Below are 24,275 nucleotides of genomic sequence, written 5' to 3' on the forward strand. Positions count from 1 at the left end.
TAGGATTTAGACTACCATTACCTATTCAATGCAATTTCTCACTTACCTTTGCTTTAATACCCGAATACTCGTATTATTACATATTTAATTTTTCTTACATCTTTTTCGGCTGAGGGTCAAAATCAACCAAAATGTGTGTAAGAAGACGTTTCGGATCAGTCAGTGGTATTTTCATTCCAGATCAGTCTTTCTTAGTGAATAACAAAATAAATTTTACTGAGAAATAATTACAGTACACTTTAAACATAAAAATTAAAATTATAATTACTATAAAAACACGCATAACTGAATGAGTTTTATTTTACTCTTCGATACCATTGGCTCCTCTAATGCTTCACTTCTGACGTCAATTTAGCCCAGTCTGGCTTACAGTTAGTCGTCTTAAGACGAATACAAGCATCTGAATTGTCGATAGTTAGGCTGCTTCTGTTTTTACTTCAATTTCATGAATGAAAATATTTGCACATATTTTTAAGTTGAACCAAACGCGGACAAAATCGGAAAGGCAAATTTTTTGGAATTATAAGTCGGCTTAGCCAAACTTATCGATTTCTTTTTAAAATTATGTTACAATTTTTATTTCGAAAAAATAAAAATGCATGTTTGTTACTGCAGTTTTGTAAACAAAAATGTAATTGTTATTATTTATTTTCGGTTTATTTTCTTATATATTCTTCAACTGCTCATTTCATATTTATGTTTAAGAATTTACTTTCATATATTACAGTTTATTTTCGAAACTCAAGTGGGTCAGTCGATATTATGAAATGGGTCACTCGGTGACCCGCAGGCCGTAGGTCACCGAGGCCTGTTCTAGATGACTTTCTTTCTGCTATCATGAATTTCCTCCCTTCTAAATAATAATACATTATTTTACAATCATTTATAAAACTGAAAAATACATATATATTTGAATATTCCTTTCTAAATGAAGAATATTTCGAGAAAATACCATACTGGCCTGAATAAGAGAAGGTCTCATTTGTAAGACAATTTTATATTCCTGAAAGTGCTTTTACAAAATTAAAATATAATAATAAATATATTTCAAAAATGAAAAAATAATATACTCAGAATCTGCCTGCTATTCAATACCATTTCAATTATGGAACTCGACAAAAAAAAAATATTACCTGCACATCTTTCCGCTTCTTGATAAACAAAACTATAGCTAGATTAGAATTACTGCCAACAAAGCATACGATGGTTATCTGGCTAGGGTAGGAATGCCTTCGTGGAAAAATTCCTGTGGGGAAAGCTAGCTCGGTATTATATTACATGTACGGAAAATCAAAAGATAATCCATTCTCTGTTACTCGAATAGGGTTTAAAATACGAATGTTCAGTGCTTAAGCGGTCACTGGTAAGATTTTATTTTAGAAGTTATTGGCAAAATACAACCATTTTGTCTAGATCACTTGAAAACGCTCTCTCATTTCGACATAAATATTGTTATCTTCCAATTATAACCCCTCAAAGATGATTCATCATTTAAAAACCTTAAATTTTTTTAATACACTTATAACCGTTAATTTTCTTTTTACTTGCAGTCTTATGTTCATATTCAAAGTCTAGTAACACCTGAAACAATTAAATAAACAGTTCCGATATGTTTTTAAGTTTAAGAATTAATCCCCAAATATTCAAGAGATAGAACACAGCATCATGTATTTAAAATGAGTTGTTCAAAATAAGAGTGAAACGGTGAGCTAGAATAATAGCACTGCTTCTTCCCTTTTCTGGCCCACCAGCGGCCGAGCGGTAACATGGCTGAACACTGGTAGTTCGGTCCGAGGTTCGAATCCCGCGAACGAGCTGGCTGCATGGGTTGTTTTCAAGGTTTTCCCAATGTGTAACGTATATACGAGCCAGTTTCCCTTAAAAAATCCTCCACAAAGGCATCCCTCTCTTAAGACAGATAGCCCTCGAGTGCTTTGCCGTAATCTAATAAACCAAACCATCTTCCCTTTTCTTTTATGAATCAACGCCAGTTGGCAAATTTTTTATATTTATTTAATACGTTTAACTTCATTATGGCAAACCTTTCTGCCTAAGAGAGATCTTTATAGAGGGATTTCTTAAGGAAACTGGCTGAGAAAACCACAAAAGTGACTAAGTAAGCACGTTTGCCGGAATTCGAGCCAAATCGAGCTGACAATGTTCAACGGTATTATCTGCTCAATAAACTAATAGGCCTACTGAATGAAAATAATTCTTCAATACGCTGCTGCACCTACTTCCCCCCCCCACACACACTTTAAATTCTCCTATGGGATGTTGACTAAATACTTCCCCCAAGATATTACTTTTTATTTTGACACGATATGAAATTCGATTCGTGCAACAAAAATACCTTTCAAACCTGTTTAGAGCTTTCATATACACCCATGTCCGAAAGTACTTTTATATGCAAGATATGACGGATTCTCAGAAATTGTGAACTACAATTTTATGAAATCGTGTGGAATGATACATAACAATATAGCCCAGTCTCAGCGGTGGTTGACCACCTAATTGAAAGCATGATCACAAGGTGTAAATTTTGTATACAGATGAGGGGGGATCAAATACCCTATTAATGTCATTTTTTTTTCAATTTATGCTGTTTATATTCACTTTATTTAAGTACAAAAGAAAAAAATCTGATGTGTACACCACATGACTTCCTTGTACGGAATATTAAATTATACAAATTTTTTTCTTGAATTTCATTTAAATTGATTGGATTCAATTAAATCTACTTCGTCGACAGCGCATAAACCACAATAGAATCATCAAGGGCCCACCAGCGGCCGAGCGGTAAAGTCGCTGAACACTGGTAGTTCGGTCCGAGGTTCGAATCCCGCGAACGGGCTGGCTGCATGGGCGTTTTCGTGGTTTTCCCCATGTGTAACGTGTATACGAGCCAGTTTCCCTTAGAAAGTCCTCCACGAAGGCATCACTTCCCTTAGGCAGATAGCCCTCGAGGCTTTGCCATAATCACACACACACACACAATAGAATCAATGCACTCTTTAAAATTCACTATATTTGCTTACTATAACGACACACTGAATGCACAAAATTTATATCAATTGAAGAATTATCGTTGCCACATGTTCTATTCAAATACTATAATAAAGCTAAAACGATGTAGGAAAGAAATTAAGCAAGCAAAACAGAAAAGAAACAGTTTTTCACAGACTATTTAGTATTTCTCATTCAATTAATTCAGTTCTCACTTCGCGACAAGGCAAAAATATATAAAAACTCAAAATATCTGCATTAAAAATTAAAGTAAATCTTAAACACTTATTTCCTCGAAAAAATTCCAGAAAGGATTAAGCATGATTTAATTCGCAATAATAAATGAAGGCGTTATTTTTGTGTTGCGAAGCTTAGTCTCTCTAGATTGGCAACAAATCTACAATTCTGCTGTTTCAAATGTAAACAAATATGTCCGCCATGTTATTTAAAACTTAACCCCACTAACAGCTTTTAAATTGTTGATAATTGTACAAATATTGCTTCCAGAATTACGAAAGGCATAAAAACCTTAACCGGAAGATAAAAAGAACATAATTCAATCATTTTTAAAGCAAAAAATGTACAATTTACAAATATATAAGAGTGAAGAAACTGAGATCACTGAGCCGGGTAACAGAGTGGATATATATATATATAAATATATTTATGTACGTTGGTACGGCCGATCGCAACCAAAATACGAGGTGCAGATCTACATGTTATAGCAGTTCTATATACAAAATTTCAACGCTCTGAGGCTACTCGTTTTTGAGTTATGCGAGATGCGCACGTACGTACATACGTTCGTACAGACGCCACGAAAAATTCTCTTCAGAATTCATTTTAAAGCAGTTTTATAATTTTTCTGGAGGAAAAGGGTCTTTTATTCTTACGTACAGATATCACGCAAAAACATCGTTAAATTGCATTCGATAGCGGTCAAAATGGATATTTTCGTTGAAATATGTTGCCTGAAACTTTTCTCGATTTCAATACTTCCTTTTTACTTCGTACAAGGAAGTAAAAATTAAGAGCCCTGTGTTCGGAAGGCGGACTCGGACGGAAAAATACACTCACTTCCCAAAAGTTAAGCACGGAGAGGAAAATGCTAATTTCCGGAAGCCAATCAGAATTGATGAGGATGCAATTCGCTGCAGAGGTAGATGGAAGTATGCAAATATGTTAGGTAACAGCCAATCGCGCTTACATGCCAAGAAATATGCAAAAAAGGCAATCTTATAAGAAGCCAGCTTTATGAAGGGTTACAGAAGTTGATTGTAAGTGCTGATAGAAGGTATTTAAAACTTTCGTACAATTTGGTTTCAAGACATACGTGTTTCTATAACTTCCAGAAGACGAATGGAAGATTCTGAGCTCTGGCGTGCTGTGGGGCGCATTGAAGCAGAACAGTCGATCACAGATGTTGCTCTTTTCTTCGGCGTTCATTATTCTGTAATTCCACGTTATGGAAACAATTCCAAACCACACAGACAGTTGTCCGGAGGCCCGTAGTCGGTCGCCCAAGGGTTACAACCCCCGCAGAAGATCGATATATTGCTATTGTAGCCAAGAGAAATCGCAGAGCGACCTGCAAACGTGTGACATCTATGGTTACAGCGTCCATTGGTAAGGCGATATCTGCAGCTAATGTACGCCGAAGATTACATATGAGTGGACTGTACGCCCGGGTACCTCGAGTTTGTGTTCTTCTATCCGTCCAATGAAGAGAGACACGATTAGAGTGGTGCCGGGAACATGTCAATTGGAATGTGTCTGACTGGGGCAATGTCATGTTTACTGCTGAGTTAAAATTTGCTCTGGAGCCAGATGACAAGAGTATAAGGATATGGCGTGAACAATGAACACGCAATCAGTCCCAAAACATCACCGAACATCACGCATTCCGAGGCGGAAGCATTCTGGTGTGGGCAGGGACTTCATTAGGATACCGCACCGACCTGCACATCTTTAAACGGGGTTCTTTGACGGCTGCCCGGTATCGAGATGAAGTCCTAGAACCCATTTTGAGATTGTACGCTGCAGCAGTTGGCCCTACTTTTGTTTCAATGGACGATAACGCACGTCCCCATAGAGCTGACATCGTCGATGTCTACCTGGAGAGTGAAGGGATTGCGCGTATGGCGTGGCCAGCATATTCGCCTTAATCTTATTGAAAATCTTTGGGATGCTCTCGGCCATGCTGTATCTTCATGTTTCCCACCTTCAGCCACTCTTACTGAGCTGGAAACTGCTCTACAAGAAGAATGGCGATTGCTTAATTCTGCGGTGGTTGACCACCTAATTGAAAGCATGGTCACAAGGTGTAAATTTTGTATACAGATGAGGGGGGGATCAAATACCTTATTAATGTCATTTTTTTTTCAATTTATGCTGTTTATATTCACTTTATACATAATTCTGTTTAAGTCTCCAGTATGTCATTATCTGATAACTTACAAAACTTTAATATTGTTTTCGTTTCTGTATATAATTATTGATTTTGTTTTACGCATAAATATATATGCTACTTTCCTGCCGAATTTTGTGTCAATCAAAGGAGTAATATTTTTTTTTTTTTTTAAACATCTTCGTGCTTAACTTTTGGAAGTGAGTGTACAAGGCTCATAATTTAATATGGATTAGGATCTCCCCCGACTTGTACACACATATCACAACGCCTTTTCATACTAGAACATTGTCAACAACAGTTTGAGAAATTTTAGTTCACTTAACAGTTCGGGCCCTTTTCAGATAAAAGTATTTGTACAGATCTTCCTAGTAGCGCAGATCAGAATCAGTAATTACTACTTCAAAGTACTAAGAACACTGAACACAAGGCATAAAAAAAGCCTCACATGCATAAGCTCCCAACAGTGATTTCCTATTACTTTGAGCTAAACAGAAAACGGATACTCTCTCCTTTCTTATACAGTTTTCCTCCGTTCGCCACGAAATTTCAAATAGATTCGATTTCTCGAAATTGCTGCGAGGCATACACAGTTTAGTTACAGTTACATAGGAACCGGACCAAAAGCGTCGCTAAATAGTCATTAAGTTTAGCGATTTTTGACGATTTCTAACCATGGAGGTAGGAAGTTAGAAGGAGGTAGGAAGTCCTTTCTTACCTCCATGTTTCTAACTAAATTTGGCGACAAATTATCGCTATTATTTTGGCGAGATAGCCATTTACTTAAATGTTAAATGAACTTACTTCTGAAAAACCCTTCCCCCCCCCAGCGATTCGCACTCTTGAGGCCTTTCAAGTTACATTATACGAGAGATATTATAATTTACATACAATTTCCCTAAAATTATTTAAATATATGCAAAATACATAACAATAACATACTCATATACAAGATGCTTAATATTATACACATGACGAACTTTTAAAAGTCTCAGAATTATTGCAGACAACAACATAATCCCCATATAACAAAGTAAGAACAAATAAACAAAAAAGTACATAATCTATTTGTACATAATCTATTTCCATATAATGCATTCCTTCTCTTGAGCGTAAGCTAAGAATTTCCAATTCCTAAAAATATGAAATGCTTTGGGAAATAATAAATTCTCGTACCTTATTCGTACTAGGAAATCTAAAAATTCTTATACCTTGCAATAGATTCCCAAAAAAATTACTTTTAAATTTTTAATCCTGCTCCCATTTTGTAGGGAAAGCATCCATTTCGTATACTGGATTTAGCTTTGATATATATATCTTCAAAAAGAATATTTTTACCTGATCTATTTCTCTTAAAATGTCATAAAAATAACTATATACAAAATTAAACAATACAAATACAGTGAATCTTTTCTAAGATGGCCGGACACGATTCCGGACGATTTCGGTCTTGTGTCGGCTTAGAAAAATTAAATTCAATGTTTGTTTATTTTCAGAAATATTCCTTTGCTTCCAGAGATGGTTGTCTGGGGAGATGGCAGCCAAAAAAAGATTAGCTGTAATTATCTACCCTGAATTATAATTGATTATTTCTGAAAAAACGTTTACGATAATTATTGATCTATACCTCTAAAAACTACAAAGGAAAAATACTGAAAAACGGGAATAAAATTATATCTTTTAGACATCTTCTCCTCCCCCTTTTTCCCCCAAACCCTCCATAATTTAAAACGCTCATAATAATCCTTTCCTCATTAAGCTCGTAACGTATGTCGTCCTCACTGCATAGAGAAATTTAAGGAATTTTTTTAAATTACAGTACTCCACTTTTTTTCTACAGCGCTCCTTACCATGGTTATGAGATGTAGTTTGCGGTAAGGGAGGAATAGCTTAGAAGTGCCCAAAGTAACGGACTATAAATGTAATCGTGTTTATATAATTAATTACATTTATACATAGATATTAAAAATAATGTATTTTTAAATCGCTATAGCAAATGTATGATTTCACTTTTTCACCAAAAACAAAATTTTCCTAAACTCAATTGTATCCTGTACTCCCTAGATAGGTCGGCCTTCTATACATTAAAATTTTTCACCCTATCACATGGTACATAATTTACATATATATAAATATTTATATGAATATATTATTTTTAATTGTATCGGTTCCCCTCCCATATGCATAAGCAGTGTATGATATTTTAATAACTTTGAATTTCTTTAACCACAAAAAAAAAAGCTCGAATTCTTTTCCAACTTTGAATTGCTGTACATAAGAATCCAAATGCGATTTTGAAAAAAATTTACGATTAAATTCAAGTCTAATTTTATAACACATAAAAAGAGCTATCAGTTGAAGAACAGAAGACTGTAAACACCGATACCATTTATTCGACCGCTTGTGTGCTCTCTCTCTCTTTTTTAATCAGAGCACAGAACTATTATATATAAGACTTCTATGGTTTAGTCATACTTGAATAAACGTACGCTTTTAAATTACAGAAAATTTATTTTTATTCTTTTCAGAACTAAGAAACGAATATATTTCTACATCTCAATCATCGGCCGATTTGCTCAAGTAGTATGTTTCAGTATCTACCGCTGTCTCTGAAATTGCAGATAATACCAAAAACTACATATAACGCTGTAGAGACTTTAGGATTTTTTATACTGAGAGACGTGAAAAACAAACAATGCCCTCGCCGGCACTCGAACCGCGAATCTCTCGAATACGCGCCAAGTGTGCTGGCCATTACAACACGATAGCATGCTAAGAAGGTGGGAGATATACCTTATATACTCCCCTATTTAAAGGGCGACTGGGGTTTAGGGAACCCAATCGCCCAATCCCGGTGGTGAAGAATCATCATTAACCACCTTTTTTAGTTCGGGCGCCACTGTAGAGACACTAGGTTATTTCGAAACAGGACACATGAAAATTGTGTAATATCCTCGCCGGGACTCGAACCTTGGACCTCTAGAATATGCATTGAGCGTGCTAACCATTACACCACAAAGGCATGCTAAGAAGGCGGAAGATATACCTTATAACGCGATATTACAATAATGTGCATATTTAAACAAAGCTTATTGTATCAAAAGTTAAAGCTTATTAACCTGTAGTAATAAAAAAACGACTGCATCCGTTACTTATGCGCATATTTACGTATGAGACAGAGATGTAGAGTCCCAGAGATAAGAAATTTGGCATACAGATTCTCCATGATAAGTACACCCTGAAGAGACTATTACAAAATTTCATTTAGTTTTTACTATCATTTAATAATTAAGTGGTACTTTTAATGATTTTCGCCCATACACTTGCTTATCGAAATAATTATGGCAAAAGTTTCTTCTTTGCGCAATCAGATTAGACTAGAAAATAATCCTCCACACAAAAATTACTCCTGAGTATCTAATACTAAGTTACCAATGTAAATACGAGTAAATTTCCCTTCAAAAGCTTTCCAAGGCTCTTCCTCTCTCCCAAGCAGATAGCTCCCCACATCTGCTTTGCTGCTTTTGAATAAGCAAACAAGTTACCAATATTTCTAAAACAGATTTTTTTTTTACCGATCATTTTACTTTTAATATTCTTAAACTTCTGAAAGAGGAAAATCTATAAATTTATAATACCTTGAAATTTTCGTAACATTATAAAATCAACCCTCCTTCATTTGAAATTAGAATGCTGAAAAAGAATATTAAACAGGAGATTTTCTATGAATTTTTAAATGCCAATTCGTTTCGATGCAACCGTTCCCTTTTTTCATTAGCCGCTTATTGCTATATGGATTTACTAATATTTTCTGTGCCTTCAAGGAAATAAGTTTCCGTTTCGCTATACGAAAAACAGATATATTATTAGCATTACATGAAATATTAAAGTCATAATAAAATACACTGTACCGCCGTACTGTATTTTTCCTCTTTACATATAAAAGTAGGAGATTCTGAGTGTTAATCTAATAAAGCAATGACAAAAAGTATCCGTATATTAGTACTGTATAGTCTCACGCATTAAAGGATTACGGAATAATAAAAACCATGCTTTTCATTAATGCGTTTTATATGCAATAAAACAAAGCACCAAAACGCGCAAGTCCATGGTCGGGATTGCTTTCAGGAAAGTACTGGATTTGAAATTGGGCTGTTCCCATTTCATCATGTAACACATTTGGTCTCGTTGGGCATGCACGTATTTTGTACCTCTCCAATTTCTTTTATTAAAAGAAAAATTAGGAGTTACAATAATACCGCAAGTATTGCATTATAGGATATAAAGGCAAAACTGCCCGCAATTATTTTATACAGAAGTAAATACACATATGGCTTCTTTTACTTTTTATACTGTCAACGCGATTATTTTAGATTCATGACCATGTAAGGTTATCATTTGAAAACTAACCAGTTATTTACGATTTCAGCCTTTAGCATACATTTTCCTTTTCGTTTCCTCACCAGAATGTAAGTCTGTAAGATAATATTTAAGGTGGGATTTGGGGATTGCTTTCGCGGCACGTTACATTCGTTCCTACCAGCTCTGATAAGTTTGTAATTATTCGGCTTTGCGTTATTGCTGCCAACATTTGAATTTGATACGCTGGTAAAAAGCCAGCTTAGATTTAAAATTGTGTAGCCTTTGAATACTATTCTACGTTTTAAACTGGAATTTGACTGTTACTTTAGTTGCATCAACACGAGTTGTGGTTGGCTTTGTTAGCACAAGAACGTGCATTTATGTTCAAAGTCCATGTTTTAAATAAATAAATAAAAGTTTATTTTAATCTTTCGAAGTCTCTGTTGTTACTTTCAGACACAGCGATAACTCGCTTCACGTCTGCTAGGGGTTTGGGACTGATTTAACTTCCACTAGATCCAGTAAAACCTTATAACCTAACATAACACATGGAAACCTTCCAATTTCAAGTACCCCATATTAAAAATTCAGTCTTTAAAACTAGAGATATTAAGAATAATAAAAATACCATTAAAAAAGATCTAACAGAAGAAAGAGAACTAAAAACAGAGTTCTTGCTTAATCGCGCATAACACTTTTCCTCACTCAGAAATAAACTTGCAACCATATATATTCGACAGTGACGTCAACTTAAATACCCTGCCTAATCGATATTGCCTGGAACGGAGTCTTATTCCTTAGGGTAAAAGGAAGCTTTATCCAAAACTTTCATTTCTCTTCAAAAACTGAGAATAAAATCCTTCCCAGTGAGAATTTTGCACGTAATAATCATCTGAAACAGCTTGTAAATAGTATCAAAATACTCTGCAAAATTGCCGCCATCTTCAGTCTCTGGATGACTTGGGAATCAAAGATACAGAAGTTTAAAGTCTGTCACATTTTGGAAATCACAGAAAAATATTCTTTCTTTAGCTACAATGGTTACATGGTTATTATTCACTAGTTCTTTCTAATCATCTTTTATCATCTCCATTTCCCTTTCACAATCCATGTACATTTATTACTGTTGCAGTGACATTTATTACTGTTACCATTTAATAGAAATAAATGATCAATTATTAGTTTAAAAAACTCTATAAGCCCTACTCTAAAAGATATTTTATTTATAATACCAGTTTGCATGAATCGCACCTTTAACAAAAACAGAGTTGTGTGAGTGAAAAGTAACAACAGCAGCTTAAAGAATTCTATTCGATTTAAATACACCACGCTTTCCAGGATCATTTACTGCTACTCATTAAGATCTTGTGGTCTGGAAACCTCGGCTCTTGGGGGGGGGTGAAGTACACTCGAACCGTATCCTAGATAAGACCTCTCCGAGTAGAAGCGCGTCGGGTGGCAAAAGTTCGGCCGTTTTCTCCTTTTAACTGTAACGAAGTCGAGAAGGCTCCTTACCCCTTGGACCGATAACGGTGGATAAGTGTGATCGGGCAGATTTTGATGAGTCCCAGAAAAAAAATCTGATGTGTACACCCCATGTACGGAATATTAAATTATATGCATTTTTTCTTGCATTTCATTTATAAACTTATTGGATTGAATTAAATCTACTACGTCGATAGTGCATACACCACAATAGAATAAATGCACTCTATAAAAATCACTATATTTGTTTACCATAGCGACACTCTGGCGCTAGGTTCACTTAATAGCGTTACATTTCGTTCATATTATAACTCAGAATGCATATAAATTTATATCATTTGAAAACTTATCTAATCGTTGCCACATGTTCGAGTCACATACTATAATTAATCTAAAACGATGTATAAAAGAAATTAAGCAAACAAAACAAAAAAGAAACAGTTTTTCACAGACGATTCAGTATTTCTCATTCAATTAATTCAGTTCTCATTTCCGACAAGGCAAAAATACATAAAAACTCAAAATATTTATATTAAAAATTACTAAGTAAATCTTAAACACTTATTTCCTCGAATACATTCCAGAATGGATTAATCATGATTTAATTCGCAATAATAAAAGAAGGCGTTATCTTTGTTGTTGCGAAGCTTAGTTTCTCTAGATTGGCAACAAATGCGTTATTTTGCCAAGTTTGAAACATGTCTGCCAACGCAAAAATAATTAGGCTTAGCTGCATTTAAACACCTTTAAAATTGTTGATAACTCCACAAACATTGCATGCAGGTTTACTAAAGGCATAAAAACCTTAATCGGAAGGTAAGAACAACATAATTCAATCATTTTTGAAGCAAAAAATGCACAATTTACAAACATAAGAATAAAGAAACTGAGATCACTGAGCCGAGTAACAGAGTGGATATATATAGACACATAATGATTAATGAATGTATTATATAAGTTTCTTCTTTCTTTTTAATCAACGTATGTAGACAGAATAACACGGAGCTTTATGAGGGACAGTAAATAACAGTAGGCATTCGAATAATCACACAATCGAATCAGTGCAATAGGGGTTCAGTCTCGTTAGCAAAAAGCCATAACTATTAAATCAATAATATACCTTCTGAAATAACTCGCTTCGTGGAACAGCGTCATATTTTAACCTTGCAAATACTTTTTTTCATCCGGCAAAACTGAACATGAATTTATTAGATTAAGATTATGGGAAAGCATACAAGAGATATCTACCTAAGAAGATATATTCGAAAAGGAATTTCTAAGGGAAACTGGCTCGATTTTTCGCCAGAACCAGGGGAACATCCATGCAATCAGTTCGTTTGCTTAGATTCGAACCTGGATCAGATAAGCAGTGTTCAGCAGCCTTATCTATTCGGCAAGTAGGTAAATGCTAAAAAAGAAAAATCCTTTGTTGACAGAAAACGAAGAAATGCAAGCTTTATGATAACGATAAAAGGTTGACTACCGATATATGGTTGAATGACTTGACACTTGAATATTTCAATAAATATCTTAAGCATTTAAAAATGAAATTACATAAAAGGTACCAATTTATCTATTTATGTGGATTTACTAATAGTTCTTGACTTCATACAAGAACTACAACTATTTCAGAAACAGGTGACTTCGAATAAAGGTTGCTGCCCTATAAATAAGATAATATGACCCATAGAAACGTTAAACTAATTGAAAAATTTTGCAAAGCATTCAGAAAAAGATTTTTGGATTTCAAACCAAACTGAGGTGAAATGAAAGAGTTTTCATACCCATGTGAAACTACCCATGTCAATTTTGCTACTGGTAATATGTCAAAAATGGAATTAAAGAAAATACAAAAGACTCTGACATGAAAAAAAAAAATTTTAGAATTTTAGAATTAGAAACAATTTAGAATGCTTTTATAGAAAATTACTAGAATTCAACTAAAATGTATGGCTCGCTACATCAAGCGTTCAAGAAAGCATTGATTATTTATGTAAAAAAAGAAATGTTAGACTTCAATTCAAAACTACATCTGAAGAAGAAATATAAATTGCTGAAAAAGAATAAATCTAAACTACATTAATAATAGTGTATAAACTTGTGGTATCTAATTTTAAACTGTGGTTCTCATGTTCAAGCTTTTATGATTATTATCACAGAATATAAGGTAATATACGAGTTCCAACATTTAAGAGCTAATTTTACTATTTTTAAATGTTTTTATTACATTTCTTACGGGTCATGAGATACCCCTTTTTTTTGTCAAACTTTTAAATAGCACTTCCTCATATTTCAAATGATATTTTAAAATAATTTGTTTAAAATGATATTATTAAAATGAAAAAAATGATATTATTATATATATATATTTAAGATTTGCCAGCTGACACTTAAGGTTGCTACAGAAACAATTTCCATGTTCCCCTTCCCCTCCAACTCTTAGTTTACGGTCAATTTTAACACGGGATGCAAAAATAAACATTTCTGACATACCTATTTTACTTTTTTTTATTTTCGTGAAAGCGTTTCCAAAAAAGCCACAAAGAGATATGTGAAGTTTATGATGTTGATTGCTTAACAGAACACATGCATCAGAATTGGGGAGATTTTTCACTTGAAGATAATCAACGTTCTGGTCTACCTTCTGAAGTTGATGACAAAATTAAAGTCATTGAATTGAATCGCAATATAACTGTTGCCAGAGATGGCAAAAAGGTTAAGTGTATCACACAACAAATGAAAGTCACAGATGTCTTGGACTAAGTTACCAGAAAGACAGTGAAAGGTCATCGAGCAGAATGGAAGACATTTGACTGATTAAAGTTGCGTTTATTTTACTGGGTGGCTTGCGCAGAAGCCTTGCAACAAATATTTCTCGATATTTGGGTTCTGCATGAATACACAGAAATTCACTTAATACAACAAATCAACATTTGCTATACGCATTTCAAACGTAATGTAGTTGACCATTTTTTGAATCGAATTATCACTGGTAATGAAAAACAGACAACCTACACTAACATTAATCGAACAAGATCATGGTCCAAAACTGATTAATCAGCACAAATAATATCGAAAGCTTCATGCTGTCAGTTTGATGGAATTACAAAGGTGTGTATTCTGAGCTGCTTCCAAGCAACCAAACGATCAAGTCAGATGTTTACTATTAACACCTTATGCACTGGAGAAAACAATCAAAGAGAAAAGCCCAGAATTGGCAAATCGCAAAGGAATCATGTTCCATCACGACAATGCGAGATCTCACACTTCTTTAGCAATATAAAAGAAATTACTGGAGCTTGGTTGGAAAATAATGTTGCAACCCCCATATAGCCCCACCTTGTACCATCGGATTATCATTCATTTCGAGGTTTACAAAATTTCTTAAATGGTAAAAATTTTCAATAATAACGATGACCTCAAATCACACTTGGTTGAATTTTTTGTCGATACAGACGAGAAGTTCTATAAGGGCGGAATCATAAAGTTACCAGAAAGACAGTAAAAGGTCATCGAGCAGAATGGAAGACATTTGACTGATTAAAGTTGCGCTTATTTTACTGGGTGGCTTGCGCAGAAGGCTTGCAACAAATATTTCTCTCAATATTCCTATTATGGAAAGGCAATTAAAATCCCTGAATTGAAAACAAGAAAAATCTCGAAAGTTTCCTTCGAAAGGTTTAACAACTCGTATATTTTTCTGAATTTATACTTTCAACCAAAATAATTTCATAGAAAGCCATATTCTATTTGTAAAACAGGGAAAACAAAATTCTTTTACCAGCCTTTTCAGTTTAGTAAAAGAATTTTGTTTTGCTTATTTTGAAGCTGCTAAATCTAAAGATGAAACATTATACGGGAGAGATTCAGAATAGTGATTTTTGGAACAGTTTCAGAATTCTTTAAAACTGGTTTCCAGCTTTCTATTTAATGACATACGGCATTCAAATAAAATATATATATTTAAAAAGGCACAAAGTAAGTTTTCAGTTTTTTGGCAACTCAATTAATCATTAATTTCATCTCAGAACAGTACCACCTAAAAAAAGTATTGCAAATCGCTTCACGTTACATAAAAGCTCAGTTTTCCATTTTGAACCTACCATGCTCTTAGCAAAAGCTATCAGTAGCAGTTAAATTATCTTCATACATTTCCTAAACGCAAGGCGTTATAAAAATATATTGCATAAACAACAAAGCACTTTCTTTAAAATAAAGTAATGCAAAATTTCAAATCTAGCAACGGAAGAAGAAAAATATTACCCTAGTCTTTTCCTTTCAGATTCAAAACACTCCACTATTTTTCAACAAACACTCGGCGATAAATTCTGACTCTTAGTGTACGAGCACAGAAACTCGTAAAGTAGTCATCGATAAACTAAAAATGTCAAAAGGAGTTAGAAGGAATGGGACGCGAATGTGATAAGATATGGCCATGAAGAGAAGAATAGATAAATACTATAACACCTACAGCATATTATTGTACTGAAGATAAACAATACCTAGTTATAGTTGACAGAAATTTGAGTGGGTTGGCTCATTATGGAACACTATGCCTAAACTATGCCTAAGTTGGAGAATAATTTCGCAAAGGATTTTCTAACGTAAACTGGCTTTTAATTACGTTGCATAAACGTTTCTGAAATCAACTAATTCTTAATAAAGTTAAAAACGAAAAATAAAAATCTGAAAGGTCGCCTAAAAGAGTTTGTTAAATTTTTTTACGCTTTCGTTGAACTTGCAGTCTACCAATGTGCTCTAGCATCATTCCTAACTTTTTTGGAGGCCGGGGGGGGCGTCTTTTTAGCTTTATTATTAAGCATCGTATTCTTCGCCCTTACGCCACATACACTTCAACATAAATCATATTTTTATTTTTTTTTAAAGCTGCATAGCAGCACATGTTTAGAATTCCGGGTGTAGTGTTTAGTGTTGGTATACATTTTTGTATTTTTTCCAATTTGTTCTCGGTTCATCGTACCAATATTGTTTTTCTAGCAAGATGGCGAAAAAGTTTTTTTATCTTTTTATTATAAACTTTTTATTCATTAACTTTATTTATTACATATCACGTTCTTCACACTCACGCCACATACAATTAGATTCGACAGCAAAATCACAAAATATTTAAAAACATCATCTTATACGATTCCCTATAGTGTTAGAGGCTGTCATACATATTTTTATATTCGTTATAATATTTCTTTAAAAACTTATAAAAAAGAAAAAGTATATAATGATTTTAATGAATCCAGCCAGTGTAATTTCTTAAAAATATTGAATATTTCTAATTAGACATCTAAAGATTTTAATATATGTTTATTTAAATCAATAACATTATAAAGTAGGGAAAATATTCTTAAGATCTGTGTTTTATTACTTTTAAATCGCTTAGTTTATTACTTAATAACCTTCCATATTAATCTGAAAGTATCTTAGGTGTTAAGTGAATTATTCAACGGAGTTATTGAATCTTTCATGTTGATTCCACAAATGATAACTGAATCTTCCATTTTATTACCGGCCACGGCAACACATTGCTTTCAAAGAGACGCGTTTGTTTATTAAATCTGAAAGATAAATATCTTGTATTTCTCCAAATAGCAACAGTCTTGCTTCCTGGATATAAAAATGTTTTATTTCGAACAAGTGTTATCACTGCAGGCTTTCAAATCGTTGTGTTAAAAATTATTAAAGTTATATAATATGAAGTAAAAAACTAACAAAACAAATTCGAAATTCAAAATGTTCAAGGCGTACATTGTTAGGGTGAAGGACTATATTATTCAAAATTTGATGGTCTAGGTACCAGGGTTTTTTTTTTTTTTTTTTCCCCACAATGCGAAGTACACTGCGGGTAGGGGGAAAAAAACAAGGCCAGTTCAATATCTCCCGTGCTACTGGGCCGATTGACGAAATTCAGCTGGTGTTTTTCATGTCTCTCGAAAGCGCAAATTAAGATATGTATTAGATTTATATATAGCATTGTTTTTAATGTTGGTATTTTGATACAAAATCGGCCTTTTTCTGAAATATCATGCCTCTTTTTTTTTTTTTTTTTTTTTTTTTTTTTTTTTTTTTTTTTCCCCATATTTCGATTCTACGACTCAAATTAGTCAAACTGCCAAGTTTTGTAAAAATCGCACGAGTACTTTTTTAAAAATTAGCTCTCAAAATTTTAGCTTCTCAATGTTAATTGAATTTGATATATATTTATTAATAATATCTCTTTTTTTATTAAACTTACTAGATTGCTTCTTCCAGAATTCGAAATTTAGGCTTAATCCAAATATAATTCGCACATTTTTTATTCTTTATTTTAAAAATTTCTATTTTTTAATATTTTTCACAAATTTTCCGAAAACAGTTCCGTATAATAACCTATAAAATTTTTACATCAGACAATAACACTATTTTTTATAGAAATATTGCTTATTTAAAGCACAAAATTACCAGCTTATCGAAGGATTAACATCTACATTTAAATGAAACTAGGAGAAACTCACGAAAACTCCACTCAAACTTCACACACACACAGTAGAGAAAAGATTGCTATATCAGTATCCGCATTTAGTACTAAATGTTTCAATAAAACTCGCGCGAAAGTAGATAACACCTGGCGTCTGCATGATATTTCAAAGGATAAGATAATAGCATTTTTATGCATGGAACCATTACTTAACATGACAATTAAGTTAAGCATCATTACGTATACATACACACAATTCACTTACATACATATACAGGGTGCTTCAAGGAATATTTGTTCTAATAAATATTTGTTCTCGGTTCATCGTACCAATATTGTTTAAATAACGCGATCTTTTAGTTGAATAATTCTAGCTACTGACTTATCATAAAAAAGAAAGTAGTGGAGCTAGTGACGTGAAATTGAGTATTAAAGTGCAGGGATCCAAAAGAAACTTATTTACAAACTCTGGTTAGTTTTGAACATATTTTGTTTTCGCAAAATCGGTATTGATATCTGGCTACGATATTCAATCGAAAAGCGTGTATTTTTCGTCAAAACTCTTTTTCTTTGTGACCAGAGATCTGCCAAAACACGCAGAAGTGAGTCTAGTGCCTTTAAAAATATGCAATATCCATCTTCAAGCACGTTAAGACCATTAATTGGCAATTCTGAACAAACAGGTTCAGTGGCTTATGACAGAGTGGCCAAGAACAAACAAAAGACAGCAAGGATGCCCGAAAGCATCACCAATGTCAAATCAATAATGGAGAAAGAGCCATTAACTCGATACTTGGCACAACTTGACATTAGTGCAGTCACAGCATGGAGAATAGTCTTCAAAGATCTTGATATTTTATCCTATAAAATTCATATAGGACAACCTCTCGGCCCAGATGCTATTGGAAAAAAAGAGAGTGGAGTTCGCCAACACCATGTGTGAAATGATTGACACTCGTATCAACTGTTTCGATATTATTTTTCTGAGGAGCACACTTCTGATTGGATGCTATGTCGATCGAAAAGCCAGAATTTCTCGTTGAAAAGCCCCTTCATCCAAAAACTGTCTGGTGTGCTTTCTGTGAAGATCTTTGGGGACTGTATTTTTTGGTCCAGGCCTAAATTCCGAAAGCTATCTAGACTCCTTGAGAGCATGGTTCATTCCTGATGCCTACCACAAACACTGGATTCAAGAAACATGGTTTCACAGGACGAAGCTCCTCCACATTCAACAGGAGGCATTTTGGACTTGCTCAGAAGTCACTATGACAAACCTGTGATCGCAAGAAGTTTCCCAAATCTCGCTGGAGATTCCCTACAGCCCTGACTTATCACCACTAAAATTTTTTTATAAGGCTATGTTAAAGATTTAAATTCATACAGATCGACCAAAACCACAAAAGAGCTGAAAACAGTGATAAGAGATTTCAGCTGACCAACTCAAGCAGGTTACCGCGAATTTCGAGCAGATTTCGTTCCGTTGTGTACTCTGATGCAAACATTCTGGGAAACTAATCTTTTAATTTCCTTTATTCTCATTAGTAAATCTCGAAGTTAATAAATTAAAAACCCTACTGACCGATGAACATCTACAATCTGTGATGAAGGTAATCTTTTCTCCAAGGCTACGAACTTTATAAAAAATCGAAATGCCATCAAACGTCAAGCTGTAGTATGAAATAAAAGAAGTTTATAATTATTTACATATAAACAAATGCATTTTTATTTATGCGTCGAATTAAATTTAATAAACTCAAAGAGATTACATTGTCATTATTTAGTCTCAAGTTTTATCTCAACTTGGAAAATTTCTTTGAAAAATTAAGAAAGTTACCATAATTTCTTTCGTAGCGTTTTTTACCGGCTAGCTGAAAATTGTAAATAACTGACAAAAACTTAAATTTCAAATTAAACTTTGAACACTTAAAAAAATGTATTTAATTAAAATACAAACACTGCATAAAAGCTACATGCTTAAATTAATAAACTTTAACATAAAGAAATTTACTCTGGGACAAGACGAATTATGTCCATGCAAAAATCCGCCGAATCTGGAACTAACGGTTGAGTTGGTAGTTTTTAGTCCAAAGGGGCTTTGTCCCTGAAGGACTACTGCTTTCGCTTTGCGATTTTGCGTTGTTTCACTATAAGTGGCCGTTTCACTTTTCAAACTGTTGCCACCAAATGTTAGAGTCCTGCATTACATTTGAAGAAATTGAATAATGAAAAATCTGGATAAATGTATGTGTATATTTTGCGACATTGCTCTTGAACTGAATTTTATGGTTTAAGTTCGAAGAACGTGATACAGGTAACAGACAAAATGTTAAAAAAAAGTCCCTTTGGACATAATTTAAAATCTGAAACCTTTCAGATTTTTATCCAAAGGGGCTTTGTCCCTGAAGGACTATTGTTTTCGTTTTGCGATTTTGCGTTGGTTCACTATCTGTAGCAATCTTGCTTTTAAGCAAGAAGAAAGAAGATGAGGACTTTGGCGAACGCCGTTTCCTCCAGTCCCGTGAGGGTCCGTGGTTCACTAGAAACGTCCTTTTCACTTTTCAAACTGTTGCCACTAAATATGATCGCCCTGTATTATATTTGAAGAAATTAAATAATGAATAATGTGCACAAATGTAGTATGTATGTTTCTCGCACTGTGATAAAGCAACCGTACCTAGAGCCATCGAATTTTGAATGTCGTAATCCTACTGCAAATATGGGCATGTGGAAGCCCAAATTTGAAATTTGGAATTTTTTTTATTATAGATTTCATATTTTGTAAATCTTTAACGAATTTTTGATTAACAAACTCGAGGATTTCAAAGGGAGCAATGGCAACGTTGTACAAAAAAAAATACTTTTATCTCCAGCGTGTGAGACTGCGTATCGTAAATTCTAACGATATGCTCAATTTAAAACTATTTTTCAATATTGCTCTTGAACTGAATTTTGGACGACCCTTTGGACGCCAAAAAACGCCTTTGGAATATAAATTACGCCCCTTTGGATGTAATTTAAAATCTGAAACCTTTCAGATTTTATATATATATATTTTCCTTTGTGACACTATTATTATTGCTTATGTATATTTTGAAAAATACTCAGTAAGCGAAATTTAAAATTTGTTAAAAATACTAAATTTTTATTAATTTTGTTTAAAGAAAAAGTATGGCTCATCAGTTGTTTTCAGATCGTGCATGCGGCCTACGGGCAATATGAGTTTGAGACCACTAGCCTCTTTACTACTTAATAAAAAGAAACACGACTGAAATACTACGATGTTATTGGTCTACTCAAGAGCTCTTGTCGTGATGCACGACTCTAATGTGACCGTGGTTATCGTCGATAATCTTGGAGCCATTTACATAATGGGGACCATAATAATAATAAGGAAATACCGAAGCAAATTTCGAACACATACGCAGTGTTAAAGACAGTGTATCTTTAGGGAAAACTAAAAGCAAACTACTATTCAGGTCTTTCTTTGACTCATTTAAAAAGAAAATTAATTATAGATAAATTGAGTAAAACAGATTACTTATTGCGCAATAACAATCAATATGCAAATTAACATGACCCCCAAAAAATCCATAAATGTGTTTGTTAGCATAAAAAATAACTAGAAAACTACATTTTTATTTTCAGAGCTTTATATTCGATCGTCAGGTGCTCAGCTTATATTAAATTCCTTTCTATCTCAAACTGCTTATCGCATGACGTATCGCTTAGAGAGGTTTTACTGTATTTGCAAAAAGGGCAAACTGTTCACATTCTGTGACTATGACATGAGTTTTCCATTAAATATACTGTTAAGGATTCTCTAAATTAAGTTTGATTTATTTTATTACTCCAAAGCACTCGAGGGCTATCTGTCTAAGAGGAGAAATGCCTTCGTCGAGGGCTTTCTAACGGAAACTGGGTCGTATACATACAAATTGGACATGGGGAAAACCACGAATCTGCAAATACAGCCAGCTGGTTCACGGGATTTGAACCTCGGACCGAACTACCAGTGTTCAGCGACGTTACCGCTCGGCCGTCGGTGAGCAAATTTGAATTAAGATTTTAACTGGTATATTCGCATTCAGCGTACAAAAAGTAGCAAATGCCCGTTGATTTTATTTTGTGTATTTGGCTGCGGTTCATTGCATTTGGTTAAGTCACAACGCCGAAAAAGCACTGCAATGGTTAGCACAGTAAGATCTTATTTAATTTACAATTTTCTTTACAATGTTCGAGGAAACTGCAAATAAAATTCATTTTCCCTCCTTATTCAAAAACGAATGTTTTTCAAAGCACTCACGAAATTACAACATGTAAAAAAAAATGTTTCTCTTATATTAACTAATTCGATGTAATAAACTCCCAGGCAATTAAACTCATTTTCCAACTTAACAAGACCAAAATATTTAGGGCTCTTTTTTCTTAAGAATGTAAAATGAATATTACTTTTTTCATGATTAAAAATGAATAGCAAGATTAAAGCAAATAATTATTAATTTGATTTAAATGCTCTTTGAAATAAATAAACAGGACCTCGAAAATGCAAAGTGCGCAATAAAAGTCAAAGGCATTAAGGTTTGGAAAAAAAATTAATAATAAAATAAATTTTTAACAGCAATTAAAGCCCATAAAGAAAAGGAAGAAATAAGTGACAATGAGGGAAAAAAGCAGAGACATAAAACACGTAACTTAGCAATTAAACGCACAAGAAAGTAGATTCGTAATCAAATTAGAATATAAAAAAGAAGCACCATGCCCAAGTCAATAACATATATATATATAAAAGAAAACTTCGCAGCTTCTTAGCACTGCTAAACTCATTAAGAACATTTACGATTTCTAACGCACTTTCATCTTTAATGTGGAACATTTTCAGCGTCTTTTAATCTAATTATACAGTTACAAACACAAGATAATTGAAAGAGGTTTAAGATATTCCCTTTGTGAACTGACTGTAATATTCAAACCAGAATACGCATTTCAAATTTTGATTTTCCCGGCTTTTAACTTGGTTATTAGAGGTAAGCAAGTAATTCTGGTAAGCTCTGAACAATCATTAAAAGAGAAAATAAAAATAAAATTTCTTTTTCACCCTTTTCAGTGCGCGTAGCAAATACTACACTTTTAATGTTACAAATTTATGCAATTTCAATTTTAGTGGCCGCTACCTTATATTACGTTACTAGGGGATTTCTCATTCACGTGATCTTGAAAAAAATGTCAACGTCACACGGCTAATCGTTTTTGAATTATACGTGATACGTACGTCATAAAAATCCATTTCGAATCCGTTTTGGAATAAAGAATCCTTTATTCTCTCCGTATATACAGACGTGACGGGAAAAGTAGTAAAAATGGATTCGGGAACGATCAAAATGGCTATTTCCGTTAAAATCTGATAACCGAAATTTTTCGCAACTACAAGATTTCCCTTATTTCGTACAAGAAAGTAAAAGCAAAAAAGCTTTCATATTTATTGCACTGGCTATCAAATGCCAATAATATTAATGCTGCATCTAAGCAAAGCTGAATATGAAATTAAAAGGGCGAAACGTCACTGCATCACGACTTCACAAATCTTTCACGGTCACACGATTTCCCGACACATTTCCGCTTTAGCACTGACTCTGAATGAAAAGGGTGCCCTTCCACCTATCCAATCATGAGAAGCTGACATGGGTGCGATTTTTAAAAAAAGCCTCATCTGGGAAAAACCTAAAGTTGGACATAACAAGTCTCGACATATTCTCAAAATGTTGCTTTCCGATAAGGCCTTACATTTTTTAATTTATTTTTCGAATTATAGACCAGTTTAAAAGAGGCAAAGTAATTCTTTAATAATTTTTATTTCTATAAACGTTTCCAAAGAAAACGAAACGTTATACCGAAAGCGCCTTAAAATAAAGTTATCTATTCTGGTTTGGGAGATAAACTAAATTATGTTAATTCGGGTCGAGTGCAAACGATACGCTAGTAAGAAATTTGTTCCCTCAAAGGCGGGCCTAACCCGTCCACAGACGCTGGCCACTACTAAGGCCAGTAGCGATAGTCACTTCATTATAGAGGCACCTAATAGGTGGGCACCTTTGCCTCCTATGAGGGGACGGACAAATACAACCATGCTTTCTCCGAGATTCGAACCCGTGCCCTTTGGTATCACAGTTAGCTTCCGTAACCACTGTTAGTAAGAAATATACATAAAAAGAAATTATACTGAAACTGTAATTTTTCAATGCGTAGCATGCTACTTAAGAAAATATTTGTTTAATCTACGGAGCACCTGATATCACTACGCAATGACTCATGGAGTAAATAAAGAACATTACGTTTATATATTCAAAATAAGGTTTATAATATAGAGTTTCGTCTCTTGGGAAGCATAAAATAGAACAGACCCCTAAGACTAAAGCGAATTATCGCTAGGTCTTATAATTACCACAGAAATGTACAAAAGGTATAAAAGACCTGTTTATTTAACTCAAATAAAAGTTAACAGAAGGCACTACTCGTGCTTACAGAACAGCCAGCATTTATGGCTTAACC

At 33.8% G+C, this 24,275-nt stretch overlaps 1 protein-coding gene across 12 annotated transcripts in view; it reads right to left on the reverse strand.

The window, feature by feature from the left end:
- The window catches only part of LOC118192707 (protein phosphatase 1 regulatory subunit 16A-like), a 460,297-nt gene that overhangs the window by 360,217 nt on the left and 75,805 nt on the right, over positions 1-24,275 (reverse strand). The window contains exon 1 of one of the 12 annotated variants that reach the window (XM_085822145.1): positions 15,524-15,628. The exons of the other annotated variants lie outside the window; for them this stretch is intronic. The gene's annotated coding sequence lies outside the window, so the exon portion shown is untranslated. Of the gene's footprint in view, positions 1-15,523; positions 15,629-24,275 lie in introns of those variants that run through there. 12 annotated transcript variants of the gene reach the window in all.

This window comes from Stegodyphus dumicola, chromosome 8, assembly GCF_044657685.1.
Source record: "Stegodyphus dumicola isolate Sdum_Otavi_A_Nest chromosome 8, ASM4465768v1".
NCBI classification, from domain to species: domain Eukaryota; kingdom Metazoa; phylum Arthropoda; class Arachnida; order Araneae; family Eresidae; genus Stegodyphus; species Stegodyphus dumicola.